Below are 14,284 nucleotides of genomic sequence, written 5' to 3'. Positions count from 1 at the left end.
CACAAGAGGAGTGCAACACAAGTAGACCGAAGAGACCGACGGATAGACATAGTAGCTCCGACAGCTATACTGGGGTTAGTGTGCATGGTGGTCGTGTATAGACAGTGGCAGCTAGTGATGCTCACGAAGGGATGTCAGAGTAGACATAGAGAGGCTGCACTCCTTCTTTTTCCTTGTTAAGAAAAGTTGCGTTCCTTCGAAACGTGATGTACCAGAGTGCCGCCCCTCTGTATCTACGCTCTCGGGGATGTCACGTGATCTACCTTTTGTCTGCGTCGAGCAATAAGACCGGCGTTATTCTAAGCCCTTTAAAATTTTGCCCACTAGGCGATCAGGGAGATCAACGAATTATGCCTCTCAAGAATTATGCAATTCAAGGATTGTTCAGTTCAAGGATCCAAGGATTGCTACCGGACACAGTATCTTTCACGGCTGTCCAGCTCCCTTAGTGCTGAGTGTTTATAGCAACTATCTCAAACGTGAGACCCGTGTTGCTATGATGATGAATTGCGGCCTGCGAAAATATAATCCAACCGGTTTACCTCTACAATCGCCATGATGATCAGGTTAAACTTGTTTCATTCCCACTCAGCTCACGGCCAGGGCCTATCTTGAACTATCTATCTATCAGGTTGCACATAAGGCCTCAACCAGAGTCCGCCACCGATGTCGATCTGCTGAAACCCGCTCTAGTGACCCCATGTCCAGCCCTTTCCTTTCATCTCCCTTTCCACTGTTCTTCTCCAAGTTTCCTTTGGGCGGCTCGTTCTTCGGCCGTCTGGAGTCCATCGTAGGGCGACTCTGGAAAGGTCTGCTGTCTGCTGGCGGAGCACATGTCCAATCCATCGCCAACGCCTTCGTTGAACCTGCGTGGTGATGGACTCGGTTTCAGTTCTTCGGTGGAGTTCTTCGTTGCTGATGGTATTTGGCCAAAAGATGTTAAGTATGCGCCTGAGGCATCTGTTTTGGAAGACGTCAAGCTTGTTACTGATGGTTTTGGTCATCTTCCAGGATTCTGATCCGTAAAGGAGGGTGCTGATCACATTTGACTTGAAGATTCTCAGTTTGATCTTCTGGCTGATGTTTTTTGCCTTCCATGTGCTCCTGAGTGAGGCGAAGGCCTGGCTGGCTTTCGCCAGTCGGGCTCGAATCTCCACCTCCGCATCCCGGTGTTTGACATTTTGGACCCAAGATAGGTGAAACTGTCAACTTCCTCAATCTCTTCTCCATTTAGTTTGATGCCGTCTTGGACTCTGGCGTTCACTCTCATACTTTTCGTTTTCTTTGTGCTGACCTTCAAGCCAAGGTTTCCAGCTGTTTCTGAGAAGGCCTTTGTTTTTTCATGCATGTCTTGGTGGCGGTGTGACAGCAGGGCAATGTCATCAGCAAAGTCCAAGTCTTCCAGCGTTGTTGTTGCTGTCATAGTCATGGTCCATTTGATCCCTCTCCTCTCACTGTCGGTGGAAGTCTTCATGATCCAGTCCATGGCCAGGATGAAGAGGAACGGCGACAGAATGCAGCCCTGCTTCACCCCGGTACTGACGTTGAAGGGGTCTGTGAGCTCTGTGTCACAGACAACCTGGGATTTCAAATCAAATCCCAGGGCCTATCTTGAGGAAGGAATATTTACAGCAAGCATTGTTGATTCTCCTCGTCTTGAAAGTGCGTTTTGTAATATTAATATTACGTATACATAAGTCTCCATTCTTCTCTTTCCCTCTTTCCTCTGCCGTGTGCTCCCCCTCTGTGTATGTGTGTGAACGAGGTTGAGCGTGTCTGTCTCTCACCCTCTGTGTCTGTCAAGCTGTCTCTATTTCTTTGTGTTTCTATCAGAGATGACAAATAATCAGTGTTGTTACTAGTATTAAAAATTTTTTTGCATAGCATTATCCTTTATCCATTATCCTAAGGGTATCAATGCCCCTTAACATACTGATGCATGCATCACGCGCACACACACACCACACACAAGCATGGGCACGCGCGCACACACACAGACTGGTGCCAAACATTATGTTCCATAACAATTCTAGGTATAATAATAATACCAATAAACAAGAGGAAATAATCTCGGTAGGGTCATTATTTAATAAAAGAACAATAACTCGTCATTATTTAAGAAAAGAATAGTATATTGCGCCATTGTGCAATAAAGATCATTGTGGCATTTTCGTCGATCGGCCCAATGGGTTTTCATGGCCAAGATTGTCTTTCTATGCTGGTCCTAAAATATTTGTTTGTCTGGCAAAAAAGAAGGAGAGAAAAGTGATGATTCCATATAGAAATTACAATAAGCTAATCGAGCCTAAAGTTACACCCTCTGTGTGTCCTTAGTGCTTCCAAATGATGCGTGTGATTTGCTCTTGCTTAAAGCCAAAGACATTCAAACCCACTCATACGCCAGAATAACCGAGCAAATTTGTGTTCAATACACGCTGGAAAAAATGAATACAGATAATCAATTCGGAAAAGCAAATGCACTCCCTTGAACAGGACACTCTTATTTTTTTCACTGGAATTGTCTGTTTGAAACGAGAAATGGAATCCTGAACTCGCTCGCTTGCTGAGAAACTCTTTTCTAAGTGGGGCAAACGCAAAAAAATAATTAAAAAGCTACACCGAAGAAGCCACAAAGAGTCTCTAGCCTTGACACAGAGTGGCGCTGCTATACACTGCGTTGGCGGCAGACACGTCACAACTGCAGGCGGGACGAAGCGGAGGTCATGGGGTCAAGACCTGCACGAGGCAGCTGATGAACTCCTTTCCAAAAGATGCTCAAAATAAGTGTAGGTGTCTCTAAGATTTCTCGTTCGCATTAATTTCTGAAATGTATTGATTTGTTCAATCGCTGTACACAATGTTTAATTCTTAATAATTTTATTAAATATCGTAAATGTGTTTAGCAAGCTAGACCAGAGAAAACCTTTCTTTTCTCTTACATGTTTCTTTCCTCTATCATTCGTTTACTTGAATATAAAGCGGACTCTGTTAACATAGGCTCTTTTTCTCCTCTCATTTCCTTCATCGTCTCGTGGTCTTTGTCCTTTTCTCTTTTTTCTCTCTTTCTTTTTCTCTTTCCTCGCTCCCATGCATACCTCCCGGCTTTCTATTATATGGGTTATCTCCCTTATCTGTCCATTTCCACACAGCCTGGAACTTTTTTCACGTAATGTATCAGTAATTGAGTGATGCGTTGTCAAAAAGGTCACAAAATAAAATCAACTTTAGAAAAAGATACCAGATTTTGTTACATTGCAAATCTTTGTTCCACGTGCTCGCGTGAGTCTCTTTGCTCTCTATGTTCGCTAGCCATCCCGGTTCGTTGATTTCTGTTTGTCTGCCGTAGACATCGCTATGTGTATTGCGAGAGGTAAGCCATTAGCACCATTTGTCGCAAAGATTGTAAAAGAAAAGAAGGCTTAGAATCATTAATTTCATTTCGTGCTTCCAGCAGCAAATGTTTCTTCACGAGATTTCTCGAGGTGCTCTACTCTTACGTTCTTCCCATCCTCTTCTTCAATCAAGCTGTGAGTAAGACAAAACAACATGTCCACCTTCCTCTCTTAACAATACATGGCTCAAAGTGCTCATGGCCTTCCTCCATTGGCAGTATATGACTAAACGTGGTCATGTCCTTCCTGTGAACAAGAAATGAGGTGCTCACAGCTTTCAGTGAAATAACCGCAGAAATCAGTGCTTTGAGGCAGTTAAGTTCTAACATGTCTGAGCTATTATCTACAAATCATCACTTGCCAAGTACCCGTCTTTTACTACTGCTTTATCGTTCCCACATAATCTTTTGAATGTGTACAAGTCGCCTTTCGGCTCCATAATGCTCGATACATCTATTTTTTTGCATCTACAGACTCCCTTCGGGTGACAAGAACAAACTCACAGCCTCTATACTCTTCTGGGAATTTCATGATGTGCTGGACTATAGCAATGAACTCAATGGACCCGCAGTGATTTTTGGAGATGTTAATGTCCATTGTGACAAAAGGCCTCATCCTGATACCATAAAAATGTCAGAATTGTTGCACACTTTTCGCCTCGTCCAGTCTGTTTTGCAGCCCACTCATAAAAGCGATGACATCTCCGACTGGGTCATGCATCGACCTGACGATCAGTTAGTGCAGTCAGTTGTTGTTTCTCAAGATCTCACATCTGATCATTACTGCATATTTATCGAACGATCATAGATGACCATCATCGGGGTCAGTTTCTAGACTCACTCGCTCGTTACTCGATATGCGATACGTGTTGATATGCTCGCACTCAAATCACAACTGCAAAAGGCCCAGCTCCTGCTACCCTCTTCATGTGTTTTCCCATCTTTGTTTAAAAATGCCCTGGTGAAGCCACACCGTGCTTAGGGGAGGCAGACGAGGCATCTGCCTAGGGTCCCCCGCTCTTGATTAATATGGTAAGTAGGCTCCAAATTAATGACATATTGCATGCCTTATCATTTTAGCAAGATTTTTAAAAAAAGTGATATCTCCCTTTCAGCCCTTTTCCTGTAACTTTTGAGGAAGTTCGAGGGCCCCTCACATGCCTATTCCTTGGGCCCCGCGGGGGCTAAGAATTAACGATTCCACTTTTCCAAAATTGTACATGTGACCCGTCACCTGTGTTGAAGGCCTTGAACATTTACACTAAAACATTTGCTGCAGCTTCATACTTGTTCAGATGGAAGTTTCAAAAGAACAGTCTAGAACTCCATAAAAAAGGCATTCGCCCACATTGTGTCAGACTTCCCTGCTGAGCCTGTCAGAGTGAAAAAAGATGCTTATTAAATCAGTCGACAAACAATGGCAGCGAACACATAACAAAGTTAAATGATCACGTGACCTTCTATATTTTTAAATGTCGCCACATCAGCAATACAAGCACAACGAATTGTCTGAAATCGAATACCAGACCATGTTTTCTACAAAGGAATTTTGATTCCAGAAGTGCTGCAGAGCCTCTCTTCAGTGGATCGTTTACCATACTACAAGGACAGCCATCGATTCCTTGTAAATTTAATAATAATAATCCGAAAGTTTAATGTACATGCCTGTATAGTGTAGAAGTGTCAAATACCAAAAAGGCTCTTTTTATAGGAATCATTGCAGACAGAGGATAGCAAGTTTATTTTACAGAACAATCTTGCCAGTTGTTTGTGGGCAAATACCTCTCCCACTGACATTGAGAACCTTCTAGGTATCTGTACATTCTCCACAGAAACCAGCTGTTGGATGGAAAGTCAAGACGAAAAAGGATTGTGTTTACCTGGGCAGAAAGCACTGCAAAGCTTTAGCATTAATTGTACACGTTTATTTTAAAAACTTTAAGATCATTAAGATAATTAAATAATTCATCCACTTTTTACTTTCATTCTTTCTTGTCTACTCACGGAGATCAAAGACATTGAGCTTGTTAAAGTTGCTTAAAGCCTTTTTATTTCGTTTTGTAAAGTTTCGATGGGTTGCCATAGCAATAAACGTGTTCAAGGAAATAGGGGATCAGATTTACTCTCAAAGGTAAGTGAAGACTGTCAAGTCAAGACTTTAAAGCCAGATGTCAGTGTTGTTGCTTACATTCCGAGAAGAACAGGAGTTGGAGGGGGCAGTCTTGAGAAAAGCGGAGTATCCAGGTCACAAGATGGTCTCAGAGCTCTAACTCTAGTTTACCAGGGACTTTTTCCAAAATCCTCTCAGCTTTATGTACTGATGGTCATGCGCAGATATAAATTATAATGATGTTAAGCCCACGTGGTTTGTGCTACACTGAGTGTGCATGGAAGCTATCTATAGTTTGAAACATCTTCAAAGTTTTCTACTCACATCGCTGACCTGCTGAGTTTCATTGTACACCAGCTTCTTTCTTTCTGTTTATTCGCTTTCAAGTCGTTTTAATCTTTCAAAGCCATCCACTCAAAGAAGGCGCCGCAGCTGACCAGGGTACTCTCGACTTTGCACGTCCTGCTCACACCAGATACCTGACCTATGTGGACAGGAAAGTTGGTGGAAGAACAGGGTTCATCATAAATGTAGCTAGATAAGTCGAATCACGCACAACTCATTATCTATAAGCCTATTCTAAAAAACACTTTACGAAACTCCTCAGTATGAAGTCTGGAGTAATCTTTAGATAACTTGACATGACGAACAGTTAAGTCCTCCAGATATCTCTCCTCGTGGGTTTTTCCTTTTTCTTCATTTGAGACAGGTTTTGTCCCCTCATGCGTCACACCTCAGGGAGGTCACTCGATAAGCATGTACGGCGTTCCTGCCATCGACCACATCGCTATGCTGAGTGCGCGATTTACCTCTCCTCCTCCCTTTACCCACCCCACCATCCTCCCTCGTCGTCTGGTGCACTGCCTGTAGTTGGCCGCCGCACCCAAGGGCTCCCTGCTCCATAGCTGTGCTCACTAAACCTACACCAAGAACGCAATCAGTGAACCGTATCCACTCGCTCCAGTCGAGCGGCGTCGTCAATATAGCTTTCACAGCGATCTTTTAAAAGTGTACCGAGTCGGAGGCATTAAAAGCAGTTGTTTTGTTGTTGGTAATCTGCTAACCTGGCATCGCAATCTATAGAGTAATCCCTACTCCAAGGCGACTGCGTGAAGTCTCTTTGGTATTCTCGGCTTCCCACAAGCAGTTACTGTCAGTTTGAAGTACTTTAACATTTCTTTAAAGGGTCTAGTTTATTAAACACTTAACACTAGGCGAGTGAACGCAAATGTTTCACATGTTCCCTTACTAGCCCATTGTGGCCATAAAATATGATTCATAATATCATAACCTGTCAGGGACATGTGACTTTATTTTGATTGGTTGCAGCGTATGAACATTGAGTAGTGGACTACCTGACTATAGTGTCGAGCATTCTGTCATTAAACAGTGATAATTCAATAGCAATCATGAGCACTAGAGGCTTATCATAAAAAAGCTTTAAAAAGAAAGGGAACAATTTTACAAAAGTGGAACAAAAATATACCCAACAAAAATTACGCTTATTAACTATAAAAGTAATTTTCAAAAATAAAGAGTCTGCAGGGAACTTAGTCACAATAAGTGACATTAAAGTCTGCCACACAAGCGTCACCAGCGACAATAAACATATTTTCCCATAATGCCCACAAAGTTTCCCTCAGAGGACCCAGTAAAAAGTCATTTCAAAAATAGTGGGAATAAAATTCCGGTTGAAAAACCAACAAAATGAATCTGTGATCGGGATGGTGAACTGGAAGATTGCGATTATTGACGAACTAACAAATATAACATTTTGTTGAAATGATTGTGGAGTAGCGTTGATAATTAATGGAGAATGGTGTAAATCCTGCAGAATATAATGATAGGGTTTCAGGATCACTATTTCTCAACACTTGCTTGCTCTACTCGCACCCTGTGCACGTTGGAGAGGAGAGATTAAAAATCAATTAAGCAGGAAAGCAAAACAAAACTAATTTGTATGCAAATCCTTTTGCTTTGATTCAGATTTCGCTGAAGCACCCCATCAACAAATGTAGAATAGCAAATTTAAAAGCCGACATTCCACTATCAATAAATAATAGAATACTGATGATATCAAAACAAACGCGCAAATTGTCTTATAATATGCAAACAAATGGTTGTCTGTGGCTAATGGTGTCAAGTGTCGCATTAATGTAAATGCTCTGCCATAGCATTCAGCTTTGCATTTGCAGTCAGATGGTGAGGACACGGTTATTTTTAGCCACAAATGTCAGGGTTGGTATAGCCATTCCATAGCTGTTGGTCAAGATCAGCAACTCTACGGAGAACCACCCATGTGTTTCTAAAAAAAACCCACATTTTTCAGTTCGGGAAGGGAGATATTAGAATTTCCATAAAGCATTTCGCCGTAGGTCAGAACTGGGACCTTGCAGAAGAAAACCCTCGTCTTGTCTTCAGATTTGCTGACTTGCCTCGGCAATGCCCATGGTCCTGCTACCATACACCCTTCCGCTGCCTTGAGTTTGGACTGGGGGACTTATGAAAGAAAATAAGTTGTCTGATGATCTGTTTCCGAATGTAGCTCGACTCTGGCTGGACCTGTCGCTTCTCATCCCACCTCGTGGCGCCGCGTGCAGATCTCATCGCACTTCATCTCGCCACTGCTAGGAGGCGGCACGTCTCCTCTGGTGACCCTGCGAACGTTCCCGTATCCTTTGAACCCAGATGACCCTTGCTGTCTCCTGCCACAACCCATGCTGAGATGAGTGGAACCCATAACTTCGCAGAACTTAACTTTCAGTGCGACTGCAATCTACGCTGTCTAGGCAATTCCACGCTTATAAAAAAAAACAACTAGTAAACAGCTCCCACTGAGAGAGTGAGACAAGAAGAAAAATAGAGAGAAAGAGAAATCAATCATACACATGTTTTCAAATTCTGTGCAGACAGACAGACAGACGGCAAAGACAAACTGTCAAACAGAATCAGCCTTCACTTTCTCTTGAATGTTACAGGTGAGCAGTTTCTCCAGTGCAATTAATAATTCAAGGCTCAGATTGAATGGACATTTGAACATGTAAAATATGAGTGTGCGACACGTAACTTCTGTAGACATTTTTGCTAGATTGTAAACTAGGATAATTGCCAGTTGGAGGCATCTTATTGACGTGTGGTGGTAGTAACAAGAAAATAATTCACTTGAACAGCGCCGTATTCCAGCCCTGCAGGCAAGCTTAATGCGCTTTACAGAGAACACACAATAAATAACGGAATGCCATGTTTCTTGCTCTGAAGATGACAAGTGCATATGATGCGCTTACAGATTATACAGTCCTTTGTCAAAAGCAGAACAGGTCTATAAATAATCAAGAAGGTAGATTAATTCGTCAAGAGATTGCTGATATCCACATGATCGCACTTCACCAGAGAGAGAGATGTGTGTGCATGTGTGTCTTTGGCCATGATGTAAGGTCCATCACAGTGAGGACTTGTACAAACTAAGAAACTGTTACGCTTAGTTTAAGAAGACTGGACAAAGAAAGGAAAGATCAGTAGAAGAAAAACAAAAGGCCATATAAAACTAAGCAGTCTAACATAACGCCGAGGACGACATTAAAAGGTGAAAGGTCAATTCAATGGCAATGGACGCACAAATCCCGGACAGCAAAATGAAGTGGGAGAACTTGGAGACCGTTATTTTATGGTTCTGGGGCCATTTCTGTACCTTGGTTTTCGTCTGCCTATGTTCCCTTCACTTCCAAAGGCCGGTCACTCTGGTAAAGTGCTGGCTATACGCTGGCAAGAAAAGAAGACCACACGATGCAGCCTGTCGCCTTGGCGTGTTCACATTTGTAGTTTTAGAGTGGCTTTGGAAATGAATACAAATGGAATTGTTTTTTAATCTTTGACCCACTTCTCAAAGTATGTTACTTATTAAGATCAAACTCTGATTACTTGACTAATATTTAATAAACTCAAAGAAATAAAAAAAAAAAGAATGACAAAAGAAGGAAGAAAGAAGATTGCTGATGAGACAAGTACTTATTGCTTGCTGACCTGATGAGACAAGTGCTTATTGTTTACCAGCCACTCATTTGCCTGCAATCTTATACTCATTACCGTTAGATTGCTTTTTAACACTTACTGTAATTTTGACATTAAGCAGTTTTTTCCCTAGAAATGTCTTTCTGTATTGTGTCGGGGGGATCAATATGTACATGTGGTTCGGTTTTAACATCGATTCGTTTTACGCTGCTTGCCTTTCATACAGGTTTGTCTTTGACTGTTCTGACAGACTTTTGCACTTGGGTTCCTTCTTACTAGGCTTTTTACCCCTTATTTTTTCTGTTTTTCTCTTCTGATGTACTTCTTTTGGTTGTACATCTTTTGATGAAGTTCACCAACATCATGACTAACTGTCAATACTCTAACCTGTACTAATTAATGCTAACGTGACGCAAACTCAGTCACATACTCTGCACAGTTTCTATGAACCCACTACTTCCAGTGCCTGTGTGAAAGCAATTTCATTTCCAGACTGTTACTTTTCGTATTTTTATGTTTAAGATTAGTTGTTTTGTTTTTAATTTTCCTTTGCATCACATTCTTCTTTCAGGTTTATACCAGAGATCATCGTTCTTTTTGTTCATTTTAATTTAGCTTTGTTTTAAGGGTTTTTGTGTTTTTACACATTAATTTTTTTCCTCATTAAGCCCAAAAGGCTGCTGCAAAACTTTACTTCCTCCTGCAGTTCAATGGTGCAGTCGTTTGTTTTTCTTCTGTCGTTAAATGTCCTCCTTTTTTCTAACGCAGAAGGATAGGGCGTTGTGAGTCCATGTAGCAAGACCTCATTTGTTCTTCATTTGCCATAGCATCAGCTTCGTGTTCTTCTTAAAAACAATATCGATGTTCATCGTTCTTACAGCCAAAAGGACAAGCGCCATTCTTTTGATCATGAAAAAATCAAATTCGTTACTGGCGTGCTGAGCTTAGTTTTCTTCATAGAGACCTGTCTATCTTCATTGCACAAGCAGTTCATTAGCCTAAATATTCTTAGCAACTTCATTTTTATATTTATATACATGGTAAAGCAGTCAAAATAAATTAGGTCGCTGCTACACAGGCTAAACAATGAAATATCTTTCAAAGTGATATAACCCTCCTATTACCGAATCTCGTTTGTTTCTTCTCTGGCGTCTGTCCCATTCTGTCCTCAAAACATCTGAAAGAACAACAACTCCCCTGATGGACCCAAGGCCTTCAAACTGTGACACCAGAGGCTCTGGGCTCAGACTGCGGATGGGGTATGGTGATGATAAAATGTGTGCTCATGTTTTTTAAGATGCCTTCTGCATATAGCTACACATCTTTATTAGTGCCTATCACAACAAATGTTGTTTCGTACCTCAAAGACTTACCTACTTCATGCTCCGGGCCAACCTACCGATGCCCTTTCGTATTAATCCGAGTTTTTTCCCTGCCCTTCTTTTCATACAAATAAGTTTATAAAAACGAACAAATTGCATAACGAGTAGCTACGAACGGATGAATGAAACTCGACTTACCCCTTCACTAGTTATGTAAGGCTGAGTGTAGAAGCAGTTCTTGCCTACACATGAACTCCATCTCTACCTAAGATAGCCGTATCATTCAATAAAAAAACGACTGCTAATTTCACCCTGAACATCGGTTATTTTAAGACGAGGCTTAAGGCCAGACATTCGATTGTCAGAGGTCGGTACATCGCTGTGAAAGCCAGTTCTCTCTCCACGATCTCGGTCACCATCTGTGTCAGGCTCCTCAGGTCACGTGGATGTGTTAACAGGTCACGTGGATGTGTTATCTGATGGGTTGTCGGATCACAAATGCACTCGTCTCTTTTCTTTTCTCTCGTCTGGTCTGTTAGCTTTACTCGCATTTTTATCGACCTGTCTTTCATACTTTTTTCTTCATTGTTTTTTTTTTTATTCCTTTCCTTTACTGCCTGCCTGCCTGTTGCATTTCAAACACGTTTTTTTTTTTCTGATTTAACAGGTAAGTTCTATATATTTAAGACCAAATGATAAGGCGTTCTCCTTCTGGCCTAGGAACATCGACTTGTATTCCGCTCATAGATTGATCGACGAAACTGATCCCTTCATTGGATCATTGTTAATGCTTGGCTGCTACCAACATCCCAACGATCAATAGCTGTGTAAAGGTGCGCACATTGTAGTGCAGGTACCTGTCAGCTTGCCTCCTATTGACCAGTTCACTCTAGCATTTTCAGGCTGCAACATGCATTTGCGATTTTAAAATTTCTGACTCTTGTGCTGTTGAAAATATTTTGTAACATAACCGTAATGCCATCCCTGCTTCTTCTAAGAGCCAAGTGAGCTTTGTCTGTGCATGTTGCTGCTTGTGGGACAACAGGCTGATGTCATCCGCATAGTTCATATCCTCAAGTTGCCTGGCGAAGGTCCACTGAACGCCTGTGTTGCGGTTAAAGGATTGTTCTTCTCATGATTCAGTCTATGACGATCACGAAGATTGTCGGCGAGAGCATAAAACAAGCCTAAATACGAAGTGGTTGGTCAGCTTCCTGTTGTGGATCACCTGGCAAGTTGAGTCTTCATACAGCTGCTTGATGATGGCAATGAACTTTGATGGAATTTCGTAGTGCTACATCAGCTTCCAGATGGTTTCCCTGTCTACTGAGTCAAAAGCATTCTCAAAATCCACAAATGTCGTGTAGAGTTGTGACTGCCATTCGATGGACTGTTCAATAATAATTCGCAGTGAAGCGATATGGTCTGTGTATGATTTACCCTGCCGAAAGGCTGCCTACTCTTGCCTCAGTCTCTTGTCTAGGGCATTCTTCAGTCTCTCCAGGATGATTCTGGTCAGCACATTGATGGGAAGGGACAACAGCGTAGTCCCGCGCCAGCTGCTGCTCTGGGTCAGGTCGCCTTTCTTGGGTAATTTACTAGGTAGCCAAGCTTCCAGTCTGCTGGAGGTTGCTCCAACTCCCAAATTTTCTGCAGCAGGGGGAGTAGCACTTCGATGAGGCTGTTAGGTCTGCCATTCTTATCATTTACTGGCCTGCATGCATTGATGTTTTGCTTTTCTGACAAAATTCTTGTAATATTTCGTATAGTCTCTTTGTTTTATTTTGCCCAGCTGCTTGTTCTGCCTCTTTTACCATCCTGTGTGCGAGGTGGCTCTTGTCGCCTCTTGCACTCGTCTTCACTTCTCGGTTCATCTCCCAGTACTTTGCTCTGAGCTCTTCTTGTTCCTCCTGGTCTTGACACTGGTTGATCTTCTGCTTCAGCTTTTTACTTTTCTCAATCTTTTGCCAGGTCCTAAAGTCAGCCGTTACTTGTGCTGTTTCTCTTTCTTTCACAGAAGGCTTGTGTAAGAAGTCTTTCACGTCTCCTGTAATCCTGTCCAGTGGTTGGCCATTGTTCCTCCCTCCAACGCCGTAAACCTGCTTTTAACTTCGCAGCTGAACTCTTCTTGCTTTCTTCTCGTTGAATTTGTGGTGGAGTCTGTCTATGTGTCACGGTAAGGACCTCGGCTTTATCTTCATGGTTGCCACAAGCAGGTGGTGGTCTGTGGCTGCATCTGCGCCTCGCCTTACCCTGACATCCAGCAGACTCCTTATAAACTGGCGATTAATGGTGATGTGGTCGATCTGGTTTTGTTTATGTCCACCTGGTGAACCAGGTGGTCTTGTGAATGGTTCTGTGTGGAAAGACTGTCCCTCCTACTACAAGCAGAAATCTGTGAACATCTCATCATTCTCATTACAATTGCCCACACCGTGCTTTCCCAGTGTCCTTTGAGTTGCCATTTCCAACTTGACATTCATGTCACCCATTACGATCTTCAGGGAGGTCTAGCATCATTCTGTATATATCTCGCTTTCTTTAACTGTAACTGCTTTCAACACAGCGTGACTCATGAGTCAAGTCATTCTGGGATCAGTTTCATTTTTTTCTTTAGAAATGTCTTGGCTATATTGTGTCAAATGCACACGTGCTCAGAAGCGTGTGTGTGTGTGAGAGAGAGAGGGAAAGAATGAGAACAGTCCCTACCGTATTTAGTTTTTGAAAATATGCGTTTTTGTCTTTGTTAGGATTAACTATGTTCGCACAAAACATTAAGTTTATTTTATAAAAGGGAAATAGGCTCTGTGACTGGACCTTATTTTTTATTATTATACTGAATAACTAAATTTCCTTTGATGTCGTGGACAATGCACACACACACACATACACACATTTCGGCATACAAGACAGATATGCGCTTGCGCGCGCGCGCGCGCACACACACACACACACACAGAGACACTCACATACATATGGAAACGAGAGTTATTCATTATTACAAAAGAAAGATATAAACAAATAAACTAAAAGAAAGAACTGTACTCTCAGGGAGTATCTGAACAATCAGAGATGTCAACAATACAAGGAAACACACACACACACACACGCACTTGCGCTTGATGGGGGAGGGGAAGAGGAAGGAAGTGGGTGAGAAGAGGAGGCCACTTGCGAAACACCTCCCGACCTTGCACCCGTCCAGCCTCCCAAGACCCAGGAGAAAGGCAGTGGGCAGGCCAGTTAAGCTGTTTTTCATGTATGCTTGAATCAATAAATACATTCTCCGATTACGCTCTGTCCGATCCTCTCTCTCCCCTCGTCCATAGCTTGCTTAGCTTTCGGAGTAAACAACCAGTGGAGCCGTGAGTGAAGACAGCCTCATCACTTGATGCACTACACTAGCACCTAGTACAGTACCTGGTGATAGATGACATGTTGACCATACAGCACCTG

At 42.4% G+C, this 14,284-nt stretch overlaps 1 protein-coding gene across 2 annotated transcripts in view; it reads left to right on the top strand.

Moving 5' to 3' along the window:
* The window catches only part of LOC112567669 (dopamine D2-like receptor), a 246,808-nt gene that overhangs the window by 106,508 nt on the left and 126,016 nt on the right, over positions 1-14,284 (top strand). The gene's annotated exons all lie outside the window — the stretch shown is intronic.

The sequence above is a fragment of the Pomacea canaliculata genome, linkage group LG7 (assembly GCF_003073045.1).
Source record: "Pomacea canaliculata isolate SZHN2017 linkage group LG7, ASM307304v1, whole genome shotgun sequence".
NCBI lineage: Eukaryota > Metazoa > Mollusca > Gastropoda > Architaenioglossa > Ampullariidae > Pomacea > Pomacea canaliculata.
The sequence above is the reverse complement of the archived record's forward strand: the minus strand, read 5'-3'. Positions and strand labels throughout refer to the sequence as shown.